This window comes from Amblyomma maculatum, chromosome 3, assembly GCF_055883805.1.
Source record: "Amblyomma maculatum isolate TAMU_Amacu chromosome 3, ASM5588380v1, whole genome shotgun sequence".
In the NCBI taxonomy this organism is placed as follows: domain Eukaryota; kingdom Metazoa; phylum Arthropoda; class Arachnida; order Ixodida; family Ixodidae; genus Amblyomma; species Amblyomma maculatum.
Window position 1 is genome coordinate 170210760 of NC_139346.1, and position 6000 is coordinate 170216759.

The 6000-nt window shown below is 49.3% G+C and overlaps 1 protein-coding gene across 1 annotated transcript in view; it reads left to right on the forward strand.

The window, feature by feature from the left end:
* LOC146196875 (uncharacterized) overlaps positions 1-6000 on the forward strand; it is a 99804-nt gene that overhangs the window by 21767 nt on the left and 72037 nt on the right. The gene's annotated exons all lie outside the window — the stretch shown is intronic.

A 6000-nucleotide genomic window follows, 5' to 3' on the forward strand; every position in this document is an offset into this window, starting at 1 on the left:
GGAGGCGGTGTGGCAGTTCGTCGGTTCGCGTACACAACAATATCCTTGCCCGTAACACCCTCAAGCATATTGTCCAACCACAGCACCCATTCGCTTAGCAAGAAGTGATTTGCAATGGCACAAACACCCAAGACGCAGGGTGTAAGCGTGTTTTGAATGAAACAACTGTCCAAAAAGTTGTTTTTGTTTTTACAGTGCATGCTAAACAGAAATGAAAACATAGTAAAGAATATACATTCGCTTAGTGATGTATAATTTCCCTCATTTGAGAAAGTCAATGTATTTCCACATTAGCTCCTATACAAAAATACTGTTTTGTTTTCCAAGTATAAAACTTCTTGCGTAATCTCAAATGAAAGTCTGTTGCGGATCTCATGTTAAAACACATAAAAATTGTTTCTTAGGCAACATCCTACATATGCTAATCAGAAATAAAAACATAGGGCTCTGAAAGTGTGCAGTTAACAAAGAAATAATATATATTCACTTAGTGATGTATACATTTCCTCATTTGAGAAAGTCAATGTATTTCCACATTATATCCTACCCAAAAATACTGTTGCGTTTTCCAAGCACAAAACTTCATGTGTGATCTCAAAGGAAAGTCTGCTGCGGATATGATGTTAAAACACATCTAATCTTGAATCTCCTTTGAGTGGTTGATGACTCATCAAAAACACATTACGTGGGTAACAGAAATTCAATATCCATTTTTGTAAGGGATTGGGCGCACATTATCGAACGTCACGATCTGGTGCTTGGCGATGGGAGTTTGATTCACTTTTGACGACGATGCAAAACACTCTTTGAATTCGAGTAACAATGAAAACAGCTGGTCGCGCTGGCTGACCGATAGCTCTGAGCTGACATCGAGATTGTCGAGGGATGTGGGCGGTGGCACGGTTTCTGCGGACAAGCACTCGGAGACATCAGATATGCGTTCGGCGAAAGCTACGGAAGTGTCACGAAAAAGGTGCCGATACTCGTGCGAAAAATTTGTAACAAGTACCTTGGAATGACCACGGTGAAGATGTATCAAACTGCGGGCCACGCAGACTCCTTGTGTCAACAGTAACGATACGTTAGTTTCGGCTATTGCGTCACCATCGTTAAGGGCATTGCATTTGACATTAACGAAGGTGCTGGTTCGGGGTGGCAGTGACACTGTCCTCATAAACTCGAAGCACATTGAGTGGTCGCTTTGCACCGCTGAGGGCCACTGCTTTTTCAGTAGAAAACGAGACCTTAGAATTCCGGAGGTCAATAATTGCGCCATATTCACGAAGGAAATCTACGCCCAGAATCAGGTCACGCGAACAGCTTTTCAGAACAAGGCAGCTTACCACAAATGTTGATTCTTGAATTTGAACTCTGGCCGTGCACATGCCCAGAGGAGTAATCAGATGACCACCCGCGGTGCGAACGTTTGTGCCAGCCCACGGAGTCAAAACCTTCTTGAGAACTGCGGCAAACTGGCAGCTCAAAATAGAATAATCAGCGCCAGTATCCAACAGAGCCCGAACATGGCGACCATCCAGTACTACGGGTATGTCCAACGAAATCTGCTCGCGAATGTCAGGCTTCTGAGTCTTTGAGTGCTCTGCGTTGGTGTACGCGGTCTGCTTCACCTGCAATTCGTCGTCGTTGCAGGTGCGTTGTTGCAGCGTCCGTTCCACCGGCAGTTCGTCGTCGTTGCGGGTGCCTTGTTGCGTCATGTGTCCCACCGGCAATTCGTCGTCGTTGCGGGTGCGCGGTTGCGTCGTTTGTTCCACCGGCAATTCGTCGTCGTTGCGGGTGCGTGGTTGCGTCGTTTGTTCCACCGGCAATTCGTCGTCGTTGCGGGTGCGTCGTTTCGTCGTCGATTCCACCGGCAATTCGTCGTGGTTGCAGGTGCGTCGTGGTGGCGTCGAGGTGGCGGTATGATCGGTAACCGCGGACTTTTCCAATGTCGATGCGTAGTCTTTCCGTGTCCGCATCAATGGGGGGTCTCCCGCGCCGCGATTTCCAGCGAGCCTACCCCCGAAGGTCGCTGGTTTCAGTTTTCCCTCTGGGGACTGGGCGAGCGGCCCTGCGCTGCCCATGAGGAACTCGTAGCAGATGGCGACGGGTGAGACCTGGGTGACGGTGATCTAGATGGTCGCAGACGAGACGGAACGATCCGGCGCTGATCATTGACGAAATCTTCAACGGCTCGAGGCCGTTCGCCGTAGCGAGGCCGCGGAGAACCAGCGGAAAACCCTTCGAGACCTAGTCGACGGTAGGGACAGCGCCGATAGACATGACCCGGTTCGCCGCAGTGAAAGCATAGCGGCCGTCGGTCGGGGGTACGCCACTCGTCTGCTTTCCGTGTAGGCGGTCGAGAATCTGTGACGTACTGGATCACGGGGGCTGCTGTTTTCGGCCCAGCTACGTTCGGAGGAATCAGGGACGGCGACGAGGGCGGAGAGTATTGCAGCACCTGGGAGTATGTAGGGCGGTGACACTCTGGTGGTGCAGGAGGAGGAGTAGGGCCAGGTTCACCGATTGGAAATGGAGGCCGGAGCGCTTGCTGTACCTCGTCGCGGACAACGCTGGCGATGGAGGAAGGAGCTGGTTGAGGTGTGCCATACATCAGTCGGAGTTCGTCGCGCACAACGGAACGTATGAGCTCCCGTAGCGCCGATGTGTCCATGCTGTGCGATGGGAACTCAGCAGAGACGGAGGCGGCGTGGATGGTGGGATCCCGTGCCGAAGCTCGCTGTTGAAGCACTTTCTCTATAGTGGATGTTTCAGCAAAGAATTCTGCAACAGTTTTCGGCGGGCTGCGCACCAGGCCAGCGAAAAGCTGCTCTTTGACGCCACGCATGAGGTAGCGCAGCTTTTTGTCCTCGGACATCGTAGGATCCGCACGCTTAAACAGGCGCGTCATGTCTTCGATATACGCCGCTACAGTTTCGTTAGGCATTTGGATCCGAGTGTGTAGAGCGCGTTCGGCCCGTTCGCGGCGATCTGAGCTTCCGTAAGTTGCCGCAAGATGACGTTTGAACTCACTCCAAGACCACAGCTGCTCTTCATGGTTCTCGAACCACGTCCGAGCGCCATCTTCGAGGCTGAAATATACATTTCGAAGCCGTGCAGCGTCATCCCAGAGGTTGAATGTAGCTACCCTTTCGTAGTGCTGCAACCAGTCGTCGACGTCTTCATAGGTGTCCCCGTGAAAGGTCTTTGGGACGCGGGGGTTTTGCAACGTCACGTAGGTGGGGGTCGTGCCAGGCATTGCGACGACGTCGTGGCTACTGGTAGTCATGCCCGAGGGGGAATACTCAGGTGGTAGGCCTCGTTGCCTGCGGCTAGTGCGGTGAACGGGCGTTTCCACGAATATATGACCAGCACTCCTGCTTAGCGTAGGGGTACGGGACCCCGCACCTCCACCAGATTTGTCACGGTGTTGGCGACAGGGGGTAGATTAACAGAGCCGGTACAGGTAGAATCACACGGTCCAAGGTTTAGATACGTCCTGCGAGTCCGGAGCCGATTCACTTCAACGTCGTCTTTCACTCTGAGCGCCCCCTGGCAATATATATATATATATATATATATATATATATATATATATACAGGCACAGTATCTTGCCTTACAAGCGCGAATCGCCCGCTGCCGCACAAAAAACGGCAAAGAGCACGCACTGCCTGGACACCCTTCCCCTTGTCCTGCCAAGCGCCCAGTAGCAGTTCCTCCGGCAAAGGCTATACATTCGTAGATTACAGTAAGGCGTGCATGTCATGGTCGTAGGGGCCAATATGGCTTCCCGTCCACGAAGCCGGCTTAGTAATATATTGTCAAAAGGTAGGCTCTTCATATCGTGGCAGCCCGACATCAATGTTGTTATAGATTAGGAAAACTATGGGACCTTTAAAATCATCGTTTGATGCAGTGTTTTCAAAGGCGAATAATTATGAGGGTTCGCAGAACTGCGCGAATTGCTAACATATGTGAAGAAGCGGTCTAGTTCAACACATTTATAATAAGCAAGTTGAAAGTGTCAGGTGCTGGCGATGCAAGTGGACATTGAAAAAATAATACATGGAATGGTTTAAAGAAATGAGCGTGAGCTTTTTGAATAGTTAGCTATGGCAGGCGCAGCACCACGAAAAAGCGGCGTCATGATTCTGAAACCCCCGCTGCCCGCCGCCTACCATGCTTGGTACATGAATTAGCCTACTGTCATTTTTGACAGGTGGAGTTAAATTGCGAAAGGGCGTCCGTCGAACGATGTTGAAGACGTGGATCATATAGGGCGTTCGTCGAACGAAGAGCACCAAACTCCTTCGTCCGCTCGTCCGACGCCACGTTGTACGTTGGAGAGCAGCAGAAGTCTTGAATAAAGGCCGTTTTTTGAAGACAGGACCAAAGACGTACAGGGCAGACGAATAAAGGTGGTTACAAAAATGGCTATCCAGAGACGGCCGAGACCCAGCGCGCTCCCCCCATTTCGCGCCAAAACATCTTAAATCAGTTTCCCAGGATATTGGGGCACATCCTACCCATCAATCCCGGTCCAACTTCTGGTGACCAATCCAAGAATTTCCAGTTCTGTTCAGTTCAGTCATTCAGTCGTGTCCGACTCTTCGTGACCCTATGGACCATATCACGCCACGCTTTCCGGTCTCTCACTATCTTCCTAACATCACACAACTTCATCTGTAGCGCCTCGAGGATGCCATCTAACTATCGCGTTCGCTGCCTACCCCTTCTCCGGTGACCCTCAACCTTTCCCAACATCAAATCTTTCTCCAGCGACTCCTCTCTTCTCATCAGGTGACCAAAGTAGCTGAGCTTTAACTTTAGAATTTGACCCTCCAATGAGCAGTCAGGGTTTATAGTCGACAATATCGACTGATTTGACCTTCTGACCGTCCAAGGAACTCAAGATTCTCCGCCAGCACCACAATTCAAACGCGTAAAATTTTAGATCAACTTAACCGGGCCAATGGCTTGTCGAGGCTAATGAAGTTGTTTTTATTTTCCAGCACCACGCGTTTCCTCGAAACTGTCGAGTGTCTAAACACATGGCTACGGCCCCGCGGACCGACACGAGAAAGCACTCAACGAACAAAAGCAGTACGCAGCAGGAGCCACACGTGCGGTCCGAGGAGCAGTAGCGGTAGTAGCGGTCTGTGCTGTGAATAAACTGTACAATTAACACTATATGGGATGTTGTGGTACAGAGGGAGTATATTTAAGGGATTCTAATGTTCCTTTAGAGATATTTATTCCTGCTGGTTCTGATATTCTAAATTTATGGATTAGATATGCCTCTCTACATTTTCGCTCCCACAGATTTAAAGCCTGACTGGAGAATATATAATTTAATTTTTTTCGCACTTACGGCCTTTCTGATCGAAATACTGGGAAACTGCTTTCCGGAGGTTTTGCCTGTGTCTGATTGCCCTGTCTCTCGGATATATTGTTTACGACAGAAGGAGCATTCTAGAAGGTAGACAACGTTTGAAGATGTGCAGTTAAAACCTGATTTTATGTGAAAAGTGAAATCGCTTGCAGTATTTTTAACCGTGGTGTTCTTTTGCATATGACTGCACGTCTTACGTCTGCGTCGAGCGCAAGGATGCGGTTGTGTTGGATTCTTGTTGTCTAGTTTAGAATGTACTAGAATATCTCTGAGGTTTGTATTACGTTTGTATGTTACCCTTGGTGCCTCCGGGAATATTTTCTTCAGGCGTTCATTACACGTTAGCATGGAGTGGTATTTCCGCAGAATATTGTTTTTATTAAGAAGGACATTGGGGGGGGGGGGGGGGGGGGGGAAGTGTTTAGTTACAAAAGAAGGCTGGCGTTCAGTGTTAGCCTTTGGTCGTTTCGTAAGTACATCGTTGCTTTTTAAAGCGCTTGCTTTTTCGAGGGCCATATTAAGGGAGTTTACCGGGACAGTTCCTCTAAATTGATGTTGCTTTCAATGAATGTAGTTCGTTTAGGCAGTCATTATCATCGTTACTTATTCT